The sequence below is a fragment of the Narcine bancroftii genome, chromosome 10, assembly GCF_036971445.1.
Source record: "Narcine bancroftii isolate sNarBan1 chromosome 10, sNarBan1.hap1, whole genome shotgun sequence".
Lineage (NCBI taxonomy): Eukaryota > Metazoa > Chordata > Chondrichthyes > Torpediniformes > Narcinidae > Narcine > Narcine bancroftii.
The window spans coordinates 105,484,257-105,508,429 of record NC_091478.1 but is presented as its reverse complement, the minus strand read 5'-3'; positions in this window follow the sequence as shown (position 1 = coordinate 105,508,429).

The following is a 24,173-nucleotide window of genomic DNA, read 5'->3' as shown; positions in this document are numbered from 1 at the left end:
CTTTGAGATACCAGATTGAATCTGGGTATTTTTAAGGAGTTTGAGGGCTCAGGGCATCTTTGTCTGTAAATTCTGACATGACCTTTGGCCAAACTTATTCTTATGGTGATCAAGGCCATGGACCTCTGGATCAATTGAAGTGACCACAGCTGACCCCTGCCATATTTCTCATTGCATTAGTGGGATCATAAAGACTCTCTACTCACTGGGGAAGAATGTTACTTACTTTGACTTCAATAAGAAAAGGGTAGCATCTCAAGCTTTGGGGCCTGCCAGCATTTCTGGACCTCAGAGTGAAGACCACCAGAGGTTTCCCTTGAAACACCCACACTTATTCACTGCTAGAGAGGGTCTGCTCTTGTTCAAATGCAAAGAGAACAGTAAACCTTGGGAAGAACCCTTTAACAGTCATTGCTGTGTTTCCTGGCAGCTTCTATGACTTTCTTTCTCTCAGAGAGTCTGAACCGCTCTCAGGAAAAGATTTTGAGGGACACGGGTGACCAATCTTCTACTGTGGCTTGAACTCTAACCATTCCATCTGAAAACTATGTAACCACAACCAAACATAAACAAGGAAAGAAAACAGTCAAGGCCACTCAGAAGATACTTCTGTGGTACAACCTAGGGGTGTACTATAGTACATAAAAAAACTATGTGGATAGTTCATTGAAGCAGGCTAGGTGCTGCACCATCTGACAATCATACTGCAGTATCCAGAGCCCAAAGATAAAGAGAGAGGTCCCAGAGCCCAAAGATCACCAGGGACAAGCAGAAAGAGGAATAGAGAAGTAGGAAGATGTTGAAGATTTTAAGAAGAATGATCCTGCTCGACAATGGGAGGTCCATCTTGCAGCTGAATGAAGAATGGAGGCCACATGTAGTTGGGCAACAAAGGATTCATTTATAAGTAAATATTTTGCATAATGTCCACCACAATCACAGTGCCCATTGAAAAACAAGAGACCTCTATACTCCACTTCCTACCATGATCACAGAGCACAGGTAAGCAAATCACAGAGTTTATGTAACACATTATGTTCCCAATATGTTACATTGCAAGAGCACTGCTACTGCCTTTTGCACTTCAATCAATAAATTTATGCTCCAATGAGGTAAATATTGTGCAGCAACTTCTCTGTAATTTCTGATGAATAGCAGCTTGCTTATAGCATCTAACCTCTGACCAAGATATGCATTTTTTGGAGGAATTCCTTTCTGAAATTTCTGGCAGTGATCAAGAGCCTTTATACAGTAAAACTCCTATTATCCAGAATTCAAGCAACTGGCAAAAAAAATCAACATAAATAAATAAAATGTGAATAAAAGTAAATAAATACAAGTTTAAAATTGTAGAAGTAAATATTCTCTGAAGTAATACAAATTTTTGGTGAAAATGGGAGCAAATATTCAGCCAGTGGAGTGCCTTGGTCGTGCTTTGCTCACAGCAGCTGTTTGAACCCTTTTGAATTGAATGCATCACCTTGGTTGATGCCACTCACCTTTGGGGATGACACTTTTAAAGTGTTTCCTTATCCCTGCTTAGTAAGAGTCTTTATCTAAATTAGTATATTAGTACATGGAGGGGGAGGACATGGACCTGTCCTCGGGCCTGCGCAAAGGAGCTTTTAGGTGGAGTGCAGTGTGCGCAGTACTGGCCCTACCCTTTACACCCATGGTTCGTGGGACATGGCAGCGAGGTCCTTGGGTCGTAGGTTTTATTTCGGAGTGGCAGGTTTCTTACCCGGGCTGGAGGGGCCTGCCTCCCCTCCTAGGTCGGACTCGCGAAGCCAAGCCAAAGAAGAAGAAAGATATTAGTACAGCTTTATCTGTAAACTTGGGGAAGGGGGATTAATTATGATGGTAGCAAGGTTAGTGTAGCGGTTAGCACAACCCTGTTACACCGCCAACAACTGGGGTTCGAATTTATATTTTAATTTAAATTTTGTAAGTTGCAAGAATTACCCGATTTAATTGAGCTTTACATAATTAAGGACTACAACACTGATTAAAAAAATACTTGACATTGGGCGCTGTCCTTTGTCTTTTTACACTGTTTATTCTTAATGTGTATTAATGAGTCATTGCAAGAATGAGTCTCAAACAACCGGCAAACTCACTCATCTCACATCTTCTGATTTCCGTAGGTGCTGGATACCAGGGGTTTAACTCTACTTTGGACAGTTGTTAAATGTTGAAGGTGAACATTCACCATTGTTGCCAAGCATCTGTTAATTAATATGCTATACTGAATTTTTCCTCTTTAGTCGTCCCTTAGTTTCAAGGATGGCTTTTTCCACTCCATTCCATGGGTTTTGAGACGTATGAAGAACCCAAACTTCAACATATTCTTCCAGAAAAAAGATATTCCACAGATGGCACAGGAACTGTTTGATGGAGTGGATTAGGGTTAGGATGGATTGGTAGTTAGTGCACCTCTTCATGGTTTACAGTGTTTTATGCACAGGGGCTTAGGTTCCTGAATCATGCGTGTTTTCACACTCATAACCCCTTGGATTTTGAAGAGTCCCAGTGTCGAACAAAAGTACTGTATCCAAAGCTTGCAATGTAGTTTCCTCCATATTGGAGAAATCATATGTCATGCAGTAATTTAACTCAACCATTCTCAATCTTTTTTTATGGCTATGGACCTCTTAGGACTCTGCTCACAGTTTATGAGACCCTTTCCCTGTGAAGTTATCAAGTTTTAGTTTCTTCTGAACTTCTCTCCCACTGATTTTATATTAAAAAAAAGTTAAAATATTTTATGATTTCAGTTTGTGACCTCCCCCTTAAATGTGCTGTGGCCCCCAGGAACCATATGGCCCCCATTGAAAATGGTTGATTTAAGTTATACTGATTTTTTAAAAGTTTATTTTATATTCCTGTGCAGCTGCCGCACAGTGCATTGTACATTGTACCTGTGTGTGGGACAAGCTCACCATCAGACTGGTGAGCTGCTGTGGAGGATCTTCATTAAATCCGGAGGTTGCCTCATATCTTCCAGTCGCCAGTTAATTTTTCTTTCCACTCCTTTGAGGACCTCTCTGCCTTTGGTCTCCTGCACTATGCTGAGGAAACCTGAGACGCACGCAAGGAACAACACGCCTTCTTCAGTTAATGCATTGTGTAGCCATCAGCCCCCAATATTTGATGTAATAATTTTAGATAGCAAGCCTTTTCTGTCTGGGTCAGTTCTGCTGCATGACTATTCATCTTAAACCATGTTTCTATTCTTCACAGATGTTTCTGAACTGCCTGATATTACTTGCATCCCTTTTTGTTTCAGTAATTGCAGGGTTCCCTCATAAACAGTTGCAGTGTATTCTTACTTTGCATTTAGCTTCTCTTCAATTCTCCTTTCTCATCGAAGAACGCATTGTATCACCTGGTCTTCATCATTTCACCTCCCACGCTCTTTCACCAAATAAAATCTCACTGGTTTTCTCATTTTTACAGCTCTGATGAATGTCCTTAAGACCTGCACTCTGTTTCTCTATTCCCCCTTGCAGCCCGAGCTGCTAAATATTTAAAGTAGGTGTTGTTTTTAATTCAGATTTACAGCATCTGATTTCAAAATCAAAACTTTTCCTTTCCCATTATTCTCAGAAAATATATTTTATTGTCTGTAACTTCAATTTTTTAAAAATAATTTTAAATCTTTTCTTCTGGCTTAAAAACGATATGGTCTGAAAGAAACCCCAGTATTGTTACAATAACTCAGATGTTACTGAGGATGAATGGACCAAATAAAAGAGCTTGTGGTAGAGATTATTGTGATCTGTAAATTGAGGAAGTGATTTGGTGGGGGGAGGGGGGGGGGAAAGTGGGTGGGTCTGTAAGAGCCTGGTACAGACTTCAGCAATATACAGAATCATGAAACACTCACATGACTTCCTTTTCATTTTCAGCAACTTGAGAAAAAATTGTGATTGCTAAAAGCTGGGCCAATAACTATCAGTACAATTTATTTTGCCACTGGATTTTTCTTTCTCTAATTATTCTGCCACGTGTTTCATGTGAAGCTTGTCCGTCTGGATTGTCATGGTGCACACGGAATCCAGTCGCTCACAAAAGGGATGTAACCATATTGCTTGTGTGTGCCTACTTTTTTATGGTTAAGGAGCATTACTTCACCTACAAAACCTCGTCCAGAGGCATTCGGTTTTTTTAAAAAACATTTTTATTAATGTGATAGAGAGAAATATTACACGTATATATTATTTAGAAATTAATTAATTTAATAGCTTTTATATAATGGGATGCAGAATATGTCACATATCAATTATACATTGTCTTATAGAATTCTCAAAAAAAGTGAAATATTCTGATGAGAGTCTCATTCTAATACTGAGATATATATATTGTGATTCCCTAAATAGACCCATTTGTAAAAAAAAACAGAAATAGGAACAAAAGAAAAAAAGAACCTCCCCCCACTGTACTAATCTAACCCCTCCCACTAAACACGGCCTCCAGCAAATAAATTGTAAGGAATTGAGTCTCAGCTCTCAGGCATCAGATAGAAAACCCCCAGCCCTGACCAAGTCATCAAATTATAATAATATTAGTCCATGAAAGGGCCCCATATCTTGTCAAATTCAACCTTGATCTCTTTAACAGATCTTTAATTTTCCCCAAACTCAAGCAAGACGTAACACCCTGTAACCAGTACATACGAGTTGGTGCTCTGCTGTCTTTCCATCTTATCCAAATTACTCATCTGGCCACCAATGAAGTCAAAGCTACTATTCATTTTTGAGTTGAATTCAAGGAAATCCTCTCTGTTAGAGAATAACCAAACAAAGCAATAAAAGGGCATGTTTCTAATTTAATCCTAAGAATCTGTGATAGAGTTTTAAAGAATATACTTGTAGTTCTGGACACTCCCACAACATATGAATCAGAGGCCTCAAAAATGTTACATTTGTCACATAGTGGATCAACATTGGAATAGAAACGAAATCATCTAACTTTGGACGGATGTATTCGACGTACAACTTTGAATTGTATTAAACAATGTCCTGCACAGAATGAAGTATTATTAATCAGATCAAGCATGTTATCCCAATTTTCATGTGAAATTCATTCATTCAAGTCTCATTCCCATTCATTCCTGATTTCCATCCCTGAACATATTCTTAGGTCCATCAAATTACTATAAATAATTGCTATCGATCCACCACGGGAAAACTTTAAATCAAAAGATAAATCAAGTACATTGGTATTGGGAATTCAAGGAAAATTAGAGAATTTAGACTGAACAAAATGCTTAAAGTGTAGATATCAGAAAAAGTGCCTATTAGGAAGGTTGAATTTACTGTTAATTGTTCAAATGGAGCAAAATTGCCTCAAACATATAGATCCTTAAAACTTTTATTCCCAATCCAACTCATTCCCCAAAACCTGCATGCAAGATAGAAGGTTGAAAAAGATTATTCTTTATAACAGGGCTAGCAAGAGAAACATTAAGATAGCCATATTTACGTTCCACTCCAACAAATGAGAGTGTTCTCTTGTTGGATGCCAAAAATGCATTTGATCGAGTGGAATAGAGTGCTACTCTGAAGAAATTCAATTTTGGTCCAATTCTCATCGTGGATTAAACTATTGTATTTATCTCCTAGTGTTTCAATATGGTCAAATTTACAACAATCAACATTTTTTAGGCTACATAGGGGAACTCAACAAGGTTGCCTCTTTAGCCTTTTTTCTTTTTGACCTGAGTTTGGAACCTTCAGCAGTTGCTCTGGGTGATAGTAGGGATTTTAGTGGTATATTAAAAAAAAGGAATTAAACATAAAGTTTCCCTGTATGTTGATGATATTTTACTCTTTTATTTCCAATCCTGATATTTCTTATCAAGTATACTAACTTTGTTTTGCCTAATTTAGTTTCTTTTTAGAGTAGAAAATAAGTTTTCAAGAGAGACGAATTAGCAATCTATGCTAATTTCCCATTTAAAATCTTTGGCTTGGCTTCGCGGACGAAGATTTATGGAGGGGGTAAAAGTCCACGTCAGCTGCAGGCTCGTTTGTGGCTGACAAGTCCGATGCGGGACAGGCAGACACGGTTGCAGCGGCTGCAGGGGTAAAATGGTTGGTTGGGGTTGGGTGTTGTGTTTTTCCTCCTTTGCCTTTTGTCAGTGAGGTGGGCTCTGCGGTCTTCTTCAAAGGAGGTTGCTGCCCGCCAAACTGTGAGGCGCCAAGATGCACGGTTTGAGGCGATATCAGCCCACTGGCGGTGGTCAATGTGGCAGGCACCAAGAGATTTCTTTAGGCAGTCCTTGTACCTTTTCTTTGGTGCACCTCTGTCACGGTGGCCAGTGGAGAGCTCGCCATATAACACGATCTTGGGAAGGCGATGGTCCTCCATTCTGGAGACGTGACCCACCCAGCGCAGCTGGATCTTCAGCAGCGTGGACTCGATGCCCATTTAAAATAGTTAAAGACTAATTCAAATATCTAGAAATTATAATGACTAAAAGGTTGTAAAACATATTGAAAGGTAAATTTTCAGTATTAGCTAACAGACTAAAGAGTTATTATTGGGATGGTCACCCGAGTGCACGACAATGATTGGATGAATTAATGTAATTAAAATGAACATTTTTGTATATCCTTCCATCTTTACCAATTTTCATTCCTAAAACATTTTAATTTGTTGGATTTGATTATTTCTTCGTATATGTGGCAAGGTAAACAACCCTGTATAAATAAGGCCTATCTTCCAAAGACCAAAAGGAATAGGGGTTTATCTCTCCCAAATTTTAGATTTTATTATTGGACAGTTAATATACAAAATTTATTATTGCTATTACATTTTGATATTTCAAATGATCAACCCCCTTGGGTAAAGATGGAACTGAGTTTTTCAAAAAGTTTAGCCATGTTGGCCATTTTAGGCTCCTCCGTACCCTTTCACTTTTTGAAATTTAAGGACAATCTGATAATTAGACATAGACTGAGAATATGGGCACAATTTTGGAAACTTTTGGCAATCAGTTTTAAATCGGACTTATTTCTAAGTATTATTTATGTTCAGATCCAAGATTACAATGCATTACAAAACTATTTTGCCAGTTAATATTCTCTTGAAATACGAATTTAAATGGGAAAATACTAGGAAAAAACTGTCAACACAAGTCTCCAAGAAAGATCGGCTCCTTAGTATTTGGAATATTTGAATCATGCAGCTCAAGATAAATATAAGTTTTCCCCCCCATTTGAAGTTTGTTAGATTAATTACATTTGAAGTTAATAATTATATTTGAAGTTAATAATCCCTGAATGTTATTAATTTTCCCTATACTCCCAAAGCTCTTTCTTTCTGTTCATTTTCGATTTAAATTATACTTTTGGTAGGGTCATGATTAACATCCTCATTTACGGAAATGTTTTTTTATAATTCTTAAGTAATTCTGCATTTCAATATCACTATACGTTCTTTCCTATCAGAGTTAAGACATCCCATGTGCTCCAAAATGCTGCCTTTCAGTCTCATGGAAGAGATACTTGGAAGAAACATGCAATGAAGGACTTTGACTGACCTCTCCAATGCACAGTCTTCCAGTGAACATCTCTGCTTTTCAACATCTATCCTTCAACTTTTTGAGCCATGATACCAAAGAGAAATTTCTCCCATCATTTACAGACAATCACAACACAGTCAAGGGACAATATTTTTTCCCTAAGCTTCTCATATATATATATATATATATATATATATATATATTTATATATAGACAATGTTGAATGTCTGCAGGCATCTTTGAGAAGGAAAACATTTGGAATCCTGAAGAATGCCCCTTGTGCTCAAAAATTTCCAAAGTCTGAACTCAATTTGCTCCATTCCTGGACAAACCAATATTTATTTCACTTTGTTACCTTTCATTCCAGGAAATTATTCCATTTGGGTTTTTTTTTAACAAACACTACAGCTCTGTCAACATGATCAGATCAAGCAAACCAGCTGATTGGAAGATTTTAACTGGACAAGGGCAGCACAGTTAACATAGCGGTTAGCGCAATGTTATTACTGCGCCAGTGACATGGGTTCTATAAGTAGTTTTTATGTTCTCCCCACGTCTGCATGGTTTTCCTCCAGGTTTCCTCCCACACTTCAAAACATATGGGGGTTAGATGTTAATTGAGGTGTTTTGGAGGGCATGGGCTCGTTGGCAGGAAGGGCCTGTTGCTGTAGGTCTAAATTTAAATTTAATGCTATAGATATATGACCACACTATTTTCTTTTCAAGGTCATACTTGACTTTGCTTTTCACTAATGGATAACAAGGGTTGATTCTAGACTAAAGAATAGAATCCTACCAATTGAGCAGGTCTCCGGACCTCCTGAAAAAGAAAAGGTTGTATTCACACATTTGTTCTCAATAATATTACCTGGAGGCATTGCAAAAGATCAGAAAGGGTGAAGCAGCAGTACTTGAAACTATATGCCTTGCCCATTATTCTCCACCACTAGAGGATGCACCATGTAAAAGGATCATTTTGAAATACAGTGCAAATTCTAGTCTGGGGCAAGCCAGGGTTTTTCAGCAATCAGAAGGGAAGAAAGTGGTAAGGATGGTAGAAAAAGAAAACGCTACTGTTTTAACAATGTTTAAAGAAAGCATGCTTTTGCAATTTATTTTATATGTGTACAACTGAAGCTTTTCCATTCACATAATCTTTTCTTGGTTATTGAAAATGACACACTGAATTCACAACAGATACCACAAGCAAAACAATACAGCACAAGCCTCAGTAGATAATGCAAAACAGATTGTGTGAACAATCTGTGACAGATGTGTTTCATATTTCTTACTCATGAAGATGGGAAAGTGGGGCCAACCAGCACATATTTGACTTTCATTTGCTCACAATGTGGACTCCTCTACATCAGCGAATTCAAATGCAGAGCACCTCAATGACCTGATTGAGCTGCTAATCACCTGTCCCTTTAATTCTTGGTCCCACTGCTCTTTGCTGTCTTTTGTTTCCTATTTGACCCAATATCGACTCAGGGAAATGCAGTGTCAGACTATGGAAGTTACAAATCTTGGGACTTTAGAAGTTAATCTTATTAATAAATTGAACAATTTCAAATTTATATCTACTGTCAGAGTGCATACTGTACATGATATCCCCAAGAACCCGGAGATTCTTTTTCTGTAGGCCAGGCTTAGCAAATCTACAGACCAGTAACTAAACATCAGGAACTGTCAACTGTAAGCAACTCTGATAAATTCCTTTCCCTTGTCTCCTGTTTCTTGGCTTAAAATGTCCATTTTCTTTCTCGCTCCACTGACATTCCCTCACCGGCTCAGCACCTGCAGCATTCTCCATATTTATCGTAGATTTTCAGCATCTGCCACGCATTTTCACTTTGGTGTTAAAATGTGGTGTTCTCATCCAGAGTGTTTCAATGAAAATAGGGATGGATTGCGAGAAAAGAAAGTATTAGTTTTGTATTCTTTATCCTCAATCACCATGGATCTATATCTGCCCAATACGATAGGTTTTTAATCATTCAGATTTCCACATATGAAAGGCACAATTTGAAGCCTAAACCAGATTTCACTTTCTAATTTTTTCCTAGCACTCTGCATTTATTATGTTTTCATTCAAAGAATCATTCTCCATGAAACAGATTCCAGTGAAGAGAAGTTCTGCTCAATTTTCAGAGTTAATTTTAAGACCACAAAATTCTTGATAAGACCAAACTGCCAAACATATACACAAGTTGTTATTTATTCAGCTGTGGTGTATCCCTGGTAACCAGGAGTGACCTTGTTCCTCTGCAATGCTGCCTGTCCCATTAATCACACATTCATAGCCCATAATTACAGAATAGGTGCCTCCAAACGTGTGGAGATGGAACACCATCTCTTTTTGTATTACTTCCAAGAACAGCTATTACATCAAATGAAACCATGATTAATTTTATTGATTGGATTAAAGGACAGGGCCCTTCCATTATTATTCCTCGAATGATCTGAAACATCTCATGTTATTTCACTCTTGTACTACTCTGTCTCAGTATATACATTAGGTGAACATGCTTTGGAAAGGTTATTGTAAACTTTTTTGTATAAATTAACAAATTTTAGTAACAAGACCTGAAAAAACAGGTTCTAAATCTACATCCTCTGCCACCAGGAAAAACATATGTTGGATGGAAACTTTACCATATCCAAGTTTGCCTTCAAGTCACATGGTGTGCTAACTTGTGAGTAGGTGATTGTTTATCCTTCAACATTGGCTTCCTGACCAATAGCCCTGTGGGATGATCTCACCAGAATAACTGGGGATTGACGAAAGCAGCCCAAGGGGATAGGGCAGCACAATGGCTGCTTCACAGTTCCTGTAACTACAATTCAATTCGAACCTCTGGTGCTCACTGTGTGAAGTTTGCATGTTCTTCCCATGACTGTTTGGGTCTTCCCTGGCTGTCCTCTCATGTCCCAAAGACATGAAATTGTTGGGTTAATTGGGCCACTGTAGATTGCCTCCAATGTGTTAGTTAATGGTAGAATTGAGATAAAGATGGGAGATGTTGATGAAAATAGAGTGAAAGTAAAACTGGTCTTGATAGGAATAGTGTAAATGCCTGCCTGATGGTTGTGTGAAATCAGTAGCCCAAAAAGGCCATTTCCATGCTCTACCACAAGAGGCAATAATGGTCTAATTTACTGGAAGATTGACAAATGTATGCATAGATTAAAAATGGCAAAGCCTAGTCATTTTTCTGTCCAAAAGTTCTTCACCTAACACTGAATTCATTCCCTGGGAACAAAGATATTCATTGAATCAGCTCTAAGAGGGGGCATTACATAGAAAGCTCTCACTGGCTTTCTGACAATATCCTCATTGGGCAAGTAAACCTGGACAACATTGCTCTGTTCAGCAAACTGTCTGGATGCACTTAGCAAGCTGATAATGATTTTATTCTTTTGCTTCTAGTTTTCAGTATTTCTGGTCACAGAACACTATAACAGATCAACTTCCTGTGAGATAGCATTAAGCTCGTTATCAGTGCATTTTAGTAATTAACTTTTTCTGTTAGCTGCCATTTCCATCAGGACAAAAGCCAACTCCCATGTTATTTTTGAATGTTTAATTTAGAGATACAGTACATCAACAGACAATTCTAGACCATGGGCCCGTGGCATTTAGAGATACATCAACAGACCGTTCTAGACCATGGGCCTATGCCACCCAAATATCAATTCACCTCAGATGTGCAAAGGGACCTGAGTATCCTAAAAGTTAATGACCAGGTTGGATTGGTAGTGAAGAAAGCGAATGCTATGTTGGCCTTCATTTCAAGAGGAATAGTGTATAAGAGTAAAGAGGTGTTGATAAGGCTCTATGGGGCACTGGTGAGACCTCATTTGGAGTACTGTGTGCAGTTTTGGGCCCCCTATCTTAGAAAGGATGTGGTGTTGTTGGAGACGGTGCAGAGGAGATTTACTGGAATGCAAGGGCTAACGTATCAGGAGTGTTTGGCAGCTCTTGGGCTGTATTCATTGGAGTCTAGGAGAATGAGAGGAGATCTCATAGAGGCATTTTGTATTTTGAAAGGTTTAGATAGGGTGGATGCGGGTAGGATGTTTCCCTTGGTGGGTGAATAGAGGACAAGGGGTCATAGTCTGAAAATTAGAGGTTATCCATATAAAACAGAGATTAGGAAGAACTTCTTTAGTCAGAGGGTCATGGACCTGTGGAACTCATTGCTGAATACAGCAGTGGAAGCCAGATCACTGGGAGTATTTAAACAAGAAATAGACAAGTAACTTATTAGTGAGGGCATCAAGGAATATGGGGAAAAGGCTGGAAACTGGAACTAGTGTAGAGTAGCTTGGTGTAGATTTACAGAACAGACTCGATGGGCCTAGTGGCCTGCTTCTGTTCCTTGGTCTTGTGATCTTTGGAATGCGGGAGGAAATCGGTGCAACCAATGGAAACATGGGAGAACATACAAACTCTTTGCAGACTGCAGCGGATGTGCTAACTATTGCACTACCTTGTGTCCCTTATTGGGGGGGGGGGGGGGTTGGCATTCCTAGAAAGTGCCCACTCCCAGGTCACCACTTTCTGTCATACAAAGCCACATGCACATGCATCAAGAATTGAAAGCTGAAAAAAGTTGGTATTGATCCATTTACTTTTTTATAAAAACACATCTTCTGCGAGAGTGTATTTTATTCCATGTAAAATTTTTGGGTAACGATGTAAACAGCCATAGTGCAAGGGTTGCGCAGTAGTATTCCATACCTTGATGAAGGACCCAAGCCCGAAACGTCGGTAATGTATTTTTTCCTTTGCTACATAAAGAATGCTGTTTGACCAGCTGAGTTTCTCCAGCATTTCGTGTTTTTAACCATAATTTAGCGGTGCCTGTATATACGTTCAACTATATTCCGCTGATTCAGAAAGAGTTTTGATATTGTGGCAACTTTCTCCATGTGTTTTTCTGTTGGAAAGGTTTTGTTTCTGAGAAGATTACAGTGGTAGCATTGCTTCTGTCAGTCATTCTGGATTTGGATCACCATGCCAATATGAAGTGGCCCCTCCTCCATTTCATACAATCTTTTGATGCCTTAAGGAACAGGCATGGCACAGCTCATAATCTGGAGAGGTCACTCCTACCTTCTGATTCCAAGCCATCAATGAGCTCCTGGTGATAGACCAAGCCAATTTTTGATTTCCATTTCAATAGAAGTTACAATCTTTAAAATGTAGCTCTGCCCAATGGTTGCCTAACAATTTGGACTCTGAAATCATTCCTCACTGAGGTCACCCACAGATCTTTTCTTCAGGGCACCACTTAAGAATTCACCAAAGTAACAATATTTTAATGAATCATGTTGAAAGAATAATATGATCACTAACTGTATCTCCTACTGTACAATTCCTTGTGCCAGACTTAATTTTATTTTATCAAATGACTGCAGTCACCCTCCAATTTCTGCACTACTTTTGGGAATGGAGCAGTTTTTCTATCTTTGAGACAACCAGATTAGTTAATGTAATTTGGGACTCGAGCCAATCTTCATCAATGGAATCACCTTCTATGCTCTCTTGCAGCAGTATTTTGTGGCTATGTAGCTTCAACATAATCTTTTACTTTGAGAAAGTTGTTAAACACAAGACAAAATTATACCCATTCCATGTCTTCTTCTTTGGCTTGGCTTCGCGGACAAAGATTTATGGAGGGGTAATGTCCACGTCAGCTGCAGGCTCGTTTGTGGCTGACAAGTCCGATGCGGGACGGGCAGACACGGTTGCAGTGGTTTCAAGGGAAAATTGGTTGGTTGGGTGTTGGGTTTTTCCTCCTTTGTCTTTTGTCAATGAGGTGGGCTCTGCGGTCTTTGTCTGAGGAGTTCATGTGCGATGAGGGCAGACCGACGTTCAGGTTGGTGGCTGTCAGTCTTGTCTAGCATGGTTCTGATGTTCCAGCATGCTAGCTTGAGTTTGTGAGCACCTTTTGAGGGGGAGGATGTGGAGGGGGAGGACGTGGACCTGTCCTCGGGCCTGCGCAAAGGTGCTTTTAGGTGGAGTGCAGTGTGCGCAGTACTGGTCCCACCCTTTACACCCATGGTTCGTGTGCCGTGGCCAAGCAAGCTGGGACGTGGCAGCGAGGTCCTTGGGTCATAGGTTTTATATCGGAGTGGCCTTCTCCTATGCAGGTTTCTTACAAACTCCCAAGCTTCATTGGACAGCTGTTGAAGACAATTCCCGTCATAACATTTCCATTTTGCCACCTTAAAAGAAACTTGCAAAAGCAAATTTGTCAAAATTTGGTTTCTATCCAAGGAAACTGAATGATCCAACTTGTTGTGACAATTGCTCATTTCACATTTGACTGTGTTAGCTTCTTGTTAACAAAGCTATTAGGACAAAGGCGTGTCTGTGTGGAGTAAGATTAAAAGATAACTATGACCACATTGATAGGCAGAATGGGTTTAAAGGTTAAATCGCCTCCTCCTAAATTCAGTGATTTTCACATTTGGCCTCATTCCTGTTTTTGGATTATTTCAACAGCCCAGGGGACATAAATTAGGGGAGATCATTAAATCTCATTTCATCTCATATCGATAATTCTAAGATAATGTTGTCTGGCTTGATTATTGTGAATAACTGGCAGACAACACAGGGATCAGGAGCTCTAACCCTAAAGATTTCAAGAATCTGAAGTGAGCTTTGGAGGTGTTTGTTCAATCTGCTGCGTGGAAACAAAATCTAACCTTTTGGAAAAAAAAAGTAATGTTGAGGTTTGGACAATCGACAAAAGTCGGCAACTTTTCTCACTGTTTTCTTTTCTTTTGTAAATATTGCATCTGGCACATAATTAGTCAGAGGGAGCTGTGCCTAAACAGATGGACCATTCGACCTGGAGTTGACAACTGCCCAGATTATCAAAGGGGAGCCTCTATGTTTTTCCCTCTTGATCCAACTGATCCCTTCAGCAGAGAATGACTGACCTGCTTCCATAATACAAATTGCTACTGAGGTCCTTCTGGAATATTAGATGAAAGACAATGCAATAGAAAATTGCCTATCCCCTTGCCAGCAGGGAGGTAATGATAAGAGTATTCAAAGAATAAAGGAACCAGAAATGCCAGATGCACTAAGCTGGACAGAGGGAAGTTGATGGATTGAACGGATCCTGTGCATTTAACACACACCTAGTCCATTAACAATGGCGTGAAGCAAGGCTGCGTTCTCGCACCAACCCTCTTTTCAATCTTCTTCAGCATGATGCTGAACCAAGCCATGAAAGACCTCAACAATGAAGACGCTGTTTCCATCCGGTACCGCACGGATGGCAGTCTCTTCAATCTGAGGCGCCTGCAAGCTCACACCAAGACACAAGAGCAACTTGTCCGTGAACTACTCTTTGCAGACGATGCCGCTTTAGTTGCCCATTCAGAGCCAGCTCTTCAGCGCTTGACGTGCTGTTTTGCGGAAACTGCCAAAATGTTTGGCCTGGAAGTCAGCCTGAAGAAAACTGAGGTCCTCCATCAGCCAGCTCCCCACCATGACTACCAGCCCCCCCACATCTCCATCGGGCACACAAAACTCAAAACGGTCAACCAGTTTACCTATCTCGGCTGCACCATTTCATCGGATGCAAGGATCGACAACGAGATAGACAACAGACTCGCAAAGGCAAATAGTGCCTTTGGAAGACTACACAAAAGAGTCTGGAAAAACAACCAACTGAAAAACCTCACAAAGATTAGCGTATACAGAGCCGTTGTCATACCCACACTCCTGTTCGGCTCCGAATCATGGGCCCTCTACCGGCATCACCTACGGCTCCTAGAACGCTTCCACCAGCGTTGTCTCCGCTCCATCCTCAACATCCATTGGAGCGACTTCATCCCTAACATCGAAGTACTCGAGATGGCAGAGGCCGACAGCATCGAATCCACGCTGCTGAAGATCCAACTGCACTGGGTAGGTCACGTCTCCAGAATGGAGGACCATCGCCTTCCCAAGATCGTGCTATATGGCGAGCTCTCCACTGGCCACCAAGACAGAAGTGCACCAAAGAAGAGGTACAAGGACTGCCTAAAGAAATCTCTTGGTGCCTGCCACATTGACCACCGCCAGTGGGCTGATATCACCTCAAACTGTGCATCTTGGCGCCTCACAGTTCGGCGGGAAGCAACCACCTTTGAAGAAGACCTCAGAGCCCACCTCACTGACAAAAGACAAAGGAGGAAAAACCCAACACCCAACCCCAACCAACCAATTTTCCCCTGCAACCGCTGCAACCGTGTCTGCCTGTCCCACATCGGACTTGTCAGCCACAAACGAGCCTGCAGCTGACGTGGACTTTTACCCCCTCCATAAATCTTCGTCCGTGAAGCCAAGCCAAAGAAGAAGTCCCTATCATCAGGTGCACAAGTGTAGAATGAATCCTGCAACCTTCATCCTCAGGAGTAAAACACAAAGGTCTATCGACACCGTAGTCAAAGTAAACACACAAACCTGTGGAAATTCAGCAGGTCAAAGTGTACTTTATATTGAAACCTTTAGGGTTAGAGCCCTTCATCAAGGTATGATCCCAAAATGTTGATTATATATCTTTACGATATAAAGTACTTTATTTGACCTGCTGTCATCAAAGTCAACAACTTTTTAAACTGAATCCTCAGGAGTTGACTGAGAATTTGGGGACTGATAGCATTTCAGGTTCCAGTTCATTGTCACATTTATCAAGAGGAGTGATAGAGGTCGTTCTGAGAGTCGACTTGTATTCATATATGTTACAACAAGCACAAAGGGGCCGAGTTACAGGAAGACATCAGCTGATGCAGAGAAAAGGCTGATTTGTTTTTACCATTTTGGGGTTCATTCAACAATTAGATAAAGGGTGGGATAGAAATGTCCTTGAATCTGGTGGCATGTGATCTCATAGTTGTGAATCTTTTCCCTGATAGGAGTGTGAAGAGAATGTAGCCAAGGTGGGGTGAACCGGTTTAAATATTGGCTGCTTTTCCAAGGCAGCAAGAGTGACAGATGGAGTCGATGGAGGGAAGGGAGTGAGCCACCTTCACAACCTTCCGCAATTTCTTGAGGTCTTCTCTGAAGCTGCTCTCACACCATTCAATGATGCATCCTGACAGGATGTTTTCAATGGTGCATCTGTAGAAATAGTGCTGGTGTCGTGCCAAATTTCCTCAGGCTTCTGGTGCACTTTCTTGGCCAGTGTGTTGACGTGGGTGGACCAGGACAAAGCACTGGAGAGGTTTGCCTCTGGGAACTCAACAGGTGCATCCTTGCTGGCTTGAGGTTTCCGTGCACGTGCAGATCATGGGTCAGGTGACCAGGAATGGTCAGAGTCCTGGTAACATTCCCAAATCAGGGCGAATCCAGGTATTTGCAATTATGTCAAAGAATACAGAGAATGCTGAAAGCAGCATCTCTTGAGGCATTTTAGGTCGAGACCCTATATTAGGACTGAAAGGATTCAGCAAAGTAGAGATTCTAAACAACTATTTTGGAATTCATTTTGAAACAATCTCAATAACCATAGATAATCTATGGATTGTAAGTAACGTGAACTCAAAACAATTATCACAACAAAAGGTACTAGACAAACTTATTGGGGCTAGAGGCCGACATGTTCCCGGATCTGATGGCCGTCATCCTGGCTTTATTAGGGAAATGGCTGCATAGAGACTGGATGTGTGGTTGTAAATTCCCAAAGTTTATTGGCCTTCACCTTTCAAATCTATTTATTAATTTTTTTTAGATCTCAAGAGGTTAATTAAAATTCAAAGCCAAAATATTTATTTATTGTCAGAGTACATACATGACATCACATACATGATTCAAGTTATCGTCATAGTAATAAAACCATGTCTTATTACATGAAATTGCTGTAAGGCAGACAGATTCGGCATCGGAAAAAATTGCCTGGTGCCTCTTACAGTCAGAGAAAGAGAAGCAACGGGAGATCCCCCCCTCCCCCCCCAGTGTCATCAAGTGTCCGTGGATTCGCCTCCAGTGCTTACGCAGCCAAACCATTGGCAACCCGAGCTCCAGATCCGAACCTCCGACACACTCAGGGACCCCTCAGCACACTCCTTGCATCCCAGTTTCGACACCTGGTTCTCCTTCAGCCAGTTTTGCGCCAGTTTCCAGCAGTCTGCAGCCTGGCTCGAGTCGCCCAGTGGAAGCCCCCAGCCTCCATGGGTTCCTCGCTTAGAGTTGCCATGCAGCCCTCTGCAAGCATTGGTCTTTCATCCACAGAGGCCCCTCACTGGTCCGCCGCTGTGGGTCATCTTCTCTGCTTCTCCTTCTCTGACAGGGGATGGTCTCCCCATTTTCTGTTGCCCTACTCCAGCCCTCCGCACAAGTTTGCAACCCCCTCACGGCTGCTGCCGATCCCAAGCACTGCCATCTTGGGTGCAAATCCTGTGGTCGCGGGATTTTCAATAAAACTGTCGTTGGCTCCTTTTACGGGGTGTTCAAAGCCCCTAAGGAACTGATGGCAGTTGACTGGGTGGTTGGACGCCACTGGAGCGCTGTATCTCTGCTCCTTGCTCCCCGTGGGTCTGCACCAGCGACAGTGCCGCCGTACAGCCCTGAGATTCTTTTTTCTCTGGGCCAGGCAGAATTTTTACTTCATGGTATTGCTAAAATCTGTGCTCAATAAAAGATACGCATACAAAAGAGAAAATATCAGCAAGAAGGGAGTGCCAACAAACTGATGCTGTAATACAGAAAATTAATATTCAATCATAAATAGCGCAAAGTAACAGTCCTTAAATGAGCGTTTGATTGAGTTTGTTGTTTCGGAGTCGGATGGGTAATAACTCCTTAATTAAACTCTGTTCTTCAGCTTTTGGCAGCAAATTGTTATCTGATAATTCACACCTGTTCTCCACAGTTTTTATGGAGGGCACAGGTAACAAGCTGGTGCCAAGTTTATTACCTTGCAGTGTGGCCATTGCGCCTGACTCCCTGTATCTCCAATGAAAATTTACAATGGAGAAATATAACCAATTCAATTTCTGCAAAGTCCACCAAATAGGTAAGCCAAAACCATTGCTTTATCCCAAACCAATGCACACAGGTTCAAAATTCTGATCACACACACCATTTCCAATAAGCTATTTATATCATCCATAAACTTGCTATCAATTCTTGAAGAAGCAGGATGCTGTCATGGGAAGAGGTTTCCAGGAGGTCAGAGGAACCATTCTCAAATAATCTCTGCTTCATTGACAACTTGGGCCTACATTAAAGGAAAAGATGCATCAAGGAAGGCTCCAAACACCTTGAAATACTTCCACAGGGCCCCAAACTACACCCTCTCCCCCAGTCAATTCTCACCTTTCCTCTCTCCTGTGCCACATCCATATTTAATCAACACCCTTTGTCTGCTAGTCTGTAGTCTACCCTTGAACATCAGCTTTTTTAAAAAATTCAGACACCTGCCTGCTTTTTGCTTGCATGTTGACCAAGGGCTCAGGCCCGAAACATCTTTATCTCCAAAGGACACTGCAAGACCTGCTGAGTACCTCCTGCATTTCTGTCAAACTCACCTGCTGCATGGATTCAAATCCTTGCATGTGTTGTCATCAAATAAAGGAATTTCATTTCATTTTCCTGCATTTACTATTTTGATTTGTACTTGGAAGTCCATTCTCAGTATTCTGCGTGTTACATGAGCTTTGGGCTTGTTGTAATCCTGTCCTCTCACCTTTTCCTATCACAGGTTCAATGGAGTTAGATATTCATAAGGATCTTTCAGATTCAGACTTGTAATCAGAGCTCAGTAAATTGTACAGAGCAGCAGGCAGTGATTTGAAAGGACATAACCTCTTCATGCTGATTATTGACATGTGATGATTGCAGAATGTTGCAGTTTCCCAAGGTGCAATTCTGAAAGTGCTTCTGTTGGATATGTGGGCAAAGTGGTCGCATGATCTTCCATCCCACTGGAGGAGTTTTCATGCCAATGGGAAGGAAATTGATTTAATTTAATTTCAAACTTTTTAAACATACTGTAACAGGTCTTTTTACCCACAAGCCTGTGCCACCCAATTGACCTATAATCCTGGTACATTTTGAAGGGTGGGAGGAAACCAGAGCACCCAGAGGAAACCCATGCAGACTCGGGGAGAGCGTACAAACTCCTCACAGACAATTCAAACCCCAGTCACTGGTGCTGCAAGAGCATTGCCTTAACTGCTATCCTAACTGTGTCACCTTTGTCATCAGACAGATGAAGGAGAAGAAAATGAACGAGGAAGCCATTTAATTTCCTCAAGATGTTTGCCATGACACAATTTCCAAGTTGGAATGGCAGAATGTACATGGCACAAAAAGATTCCATTAACCACCACTCTGACTTGGGCATGATAAGTCTATTCACAAAAGGGAAGGAGAGTGATTCTGGTTGCCAGAGATCCTCCTCCATCTTTTTGGAGTGAAGAAGGAGAGGTGGTGACTTAATAGAGGACTACAAGATTGTGAGAGGCATAGATAGGGGGAACAGCCAACACCTTCCCTGGTGAGATGTCAGGGATAAGTGTTTTACCCAGAGAGGAGTGGGTGCCTGGAATACTTTGCCAGGGATGGCGGTGGAGGCTGGTACAATAAAAACATTGAAAATACACTTAGGCACATGGATATATGAAAAATAAAGGGTTATGGGTTGAGGTAGGGAAGGTTATTAGTTTATATAGGTTGACACAACATCAAGGGGAAAAGGCTACACTCTGCTGTAACGTTCTGTTTTCCACGTTCAGCCATTGACTAAGAGCAAATTGTTTCAGGAAACAATACCCAAGGCTGTCTCATTATTTAATCATACCTGGTTCTTTCAGGCACCTGAAATGTGGCTTTAATTTGACAATAACATTCTCAATAATGCTGAAGTTGGCTGCAGGGTCCCTACTGGAGCTTTCATCAGCCAATCTTCATGTCTACATCAATAGTCATCGAGTCATACAGCACGGGTGCAAATTAGCAGGCCCAGATTCTCCATACCAAACAATGTGCCCTCCTGCATTCGTCCCATTTGCTCGCAGGAGACCCATATCCTTCCAAGCCCCTCCCAGCCATGTAATTATCCAGGTGCCTCCAGAAGGAAGTAGCACATCTGCCAGTTTGTCAGGCAGCTCATTTCATGGCCGCTCACCCTCCAAGTGAAGAACTGTCCTCCTGCATCTCTTCTAAATTCCACCCCTTCTCCTTATAGTTATACCCTCCTGTCTTACATTGTCCTACTCTATCAAACAGACTTTCACCATTCACCTTATCTATGGTGCTCATGACTTTATAGACCTCAGTAAGGTCCCCCTCAACCTTTTAGGCTCTCAGTAAAACAGGCCTAGTGATTCTAGTATCTAATCATAATTCAGCCTCCTCAATCCTGGCAACAACTTTGTAAACCTATTCTGTACCTTTCCAACTTCATAGTATCCTTTCTATTGCTAGGTGACCAAAATTGCACAAAATATTTCAACACCTCAGGAGTTTGCGGAGGAGCTAGTGGAGTTGTTCAAGTGAACCGGTGCGGACTTGAAGGGCCGACATGGCCTGTTTCCATGCTGTAAACGGTTATATGGTTATATGGTTATCTTGAATAACTTCAACATGACATCCCAACATTGGTATTCAATGCCTGACTGATAAATGCAAACATCCCAAAGGCCTTGCTGCTATCTTTAAAGAGCCATGTCCCTGCACCTCTTGGTTCCTCCGTTCCATGCCACTCTTTAGGGCACTGCCATTATAGAGTAAGTCCTGCCCAGGCTCAATGAACTCAAATGCAGTATCTTGCACTTCTCTGAGATGAGCTGCATTTGCCATTCCTCATCTGATCGAGATCCCATTGAAAACCCAGAAAACCTTCTTCACTGTCCACTGTAGCATGTTTTCTTTTGGCTTGGCTTCGCGGACAAAGATTTTTGTGACATCGGCAGACTTACTCACCTTGTCACAAACTTTCTTGTTCAAATTGTTTGTGAATTCTACAAAAAGGAAGTGTCCTAGTACCAACTCCTCAGGTGTACCACACTTCATGGGCCTCCAGTCTGAAAAACTGCTGTCCACAACTACTCTCCTACTCCCAGTCCTAAGCCAAATTTGTACCAGTTTTCTCTCTGGCCTCCTATCACGTGTGCCCAAAACTAAGAGGAAAAAAATAACCTTGGTTTTCTTGGCTACAGCTCATCCAAACTCTTTCAATATCCAAAGCAGAAAGTGCCCACAAGGTAAAAAAAAAGAATACTTTGTATTGTATTCCTAGCCAATGACAACAGGAACATTGGTGGGAATAGAAACCTTGTGGTTTATCAGGGTCGCATGGAGAAGTCCATGACCTCGGTTCAGTCATAATCCCTGGACTTTGTGGAATGCTGAAATGTGCAAGCATTGCAGAGTTTCTTTTTCCTGTTGCTCATTCTGGTAAAAAATAAGGGAGGACCTTGCCATGAGGGGAAAAAAACACTAACACTCAGTTTATTACAGAGGTGCACTGTGAATGGATTAACACTCATGATGTGGCTGATGTAATTGCCTGAAATACATTCAGATGCAGAGTCTCAACTCGAAATGTCCAATATCTCTTTCTCTTCACAGATGCTGGCTGACATGCTGAATTCGTCCAGCAGTTTGGTATTTACTATGCCTTTTCTCAGATTTGAAACATTGTGGTACAAGAATGTTCAATAATGATTTCAGTTGACAGTGCCGTTTAACCTCTGTAGCAACACCCGAACACCTATAGACATTGATTTCCTCACTCACTCTGTCAGGTGTTCCTGTGTCTGGAGATGTGCTATCCCAGGACAGTGTTATATTTCTAAATTTGTCTTGAATATGCCCTCAGAATCTTTTTTTCTGACCTCTAATGAATGCAAAAATCAAAGAACTGCCCAAGAATGTCCCATATTCTGATTCTCATTATATAACAAAATATTTTGTGACTAAATATCTGGGCAAAATAATGCAAGCTGTCCAAAAAATAACAAACACTGGATTGTGCCCCTCACATGACCATAGTTAAGTGAACTTGGGAAAGAATTATTGGACAAATACAGCTGGTCCCACTTTAAGGATTAATTTCCTATCTCAGGAAATTCAATACCATCCAGAAAAGAGCATTATGCTTGATTAGTACCCCAGCTACTGGATTAAATCTCTACTCTGCACAGTGTGAAGTTTGCAGAATATAAGATGGAAATCTAAGGCCTCACCTCTCTTGCAACCTACTCTGCTAAGAAGGATGAGTAGTGATGTTGGGCAGATGCCACAAGTTCCTCTCCTTGATCTCAGCATCAATTCCTTTCTTTTATAATAAATAGAGCAACATTGAGAGGTTCTTTATTCCACAGGGCTATGAGGTTATTATTTTTATACTCCTTGCATTTTCCTGAGCACGTTCACTTCGTCTACACCAATATCAGGGATCTCCCAGTGGCCAACCATTTCAATTCTGCACAACACTCCGGCGCTGACATGTCTGTCCACGGCCTCATGCACTGCTAAACCACTGCTAATATTCCCTCTGGGCCCTCTCCATCTGAATGGCATTAACACCAACTTCTCTAGTTTCTGCTAGACCATTCCCCTTCACCCCTATCCCTCCAAATCATTTCCTCCTGCTCTCCTTCCCCTTCCCTCACCATTCATAGACCTATCCCGCCTCCCCATTTTCTCTTGCACCTTCCTTCCCTTATCCACCTATTACCTCCTGCCTGTAGGCCTGTGCTCATCCCTCTGACCACCCCCCCCCCCCCCACCCCCCAACATCCATCATTTTATTTGGGTGCCTGCCTAGATTTTCTCATACTTCGATGAATGGATCATGCCTGGAAAGTTGGTTATGTACTTTATCTCTGCTATGTAAAGAACACTGACCTGCTGAGTTTCTCCAGTATTATATTTTTACATCTATCACTGTGACTGCAGACTTTTGTGCTTTACTACACACTTACATCCTTTTATATTTCAAGAAGAAAGAACAAAAATCAGTCACCCAATTCTCCCCATATCTCAGAAAATGATAAAATGAATTCTTTCCATCTTTCCAGGGTTTTTCTCTTATCGATAAAGAATTGAGTAAACAGCACGTTTATCCAAATGGAAGTCATACTAATTTTCATTTTGGAGATATGATGATATAACCGAGCTTAATCTTGCTGGGCTGAGCCCACTACTCTGAAATGGCACATGCCCACTGTGCCAGAGGTCAGGGCTAATCTTCTTGGTCTATCTCATTCTAGAGTCTACTGGTGTGATTTGAAAAAGCACAGCTGTCAATAGGATGCATGACTTTTGTCGCCATTAAATGCATCTGACACCCAAATGCATTCAAAAATTACTGTAACGGAAGAGTTTAAAAATGAAATATGATTGAAAAAGGTCATAAAATAAAAATAAGTTATCGAAATGCATTTAAAACACGTTAAACTAAAACAAAAAAGTAGATTTCCTATTGCGTATTCATCCATGTCTGCAACTCTAATAAAACAATTCAGTGATAAAATTTGAGTTCTGTTAACTCTTTATAGAAGTGAAGAGATTGACAATGGAGCGAGTGACTTGCCAACTCTTGCCTGCCTTCTTCACCAACACCTGTGAATGTTTTGAGCAAAATATTTTCATATTTGTCTTTAAATTCCCGAGTCAGAGAAATAATTG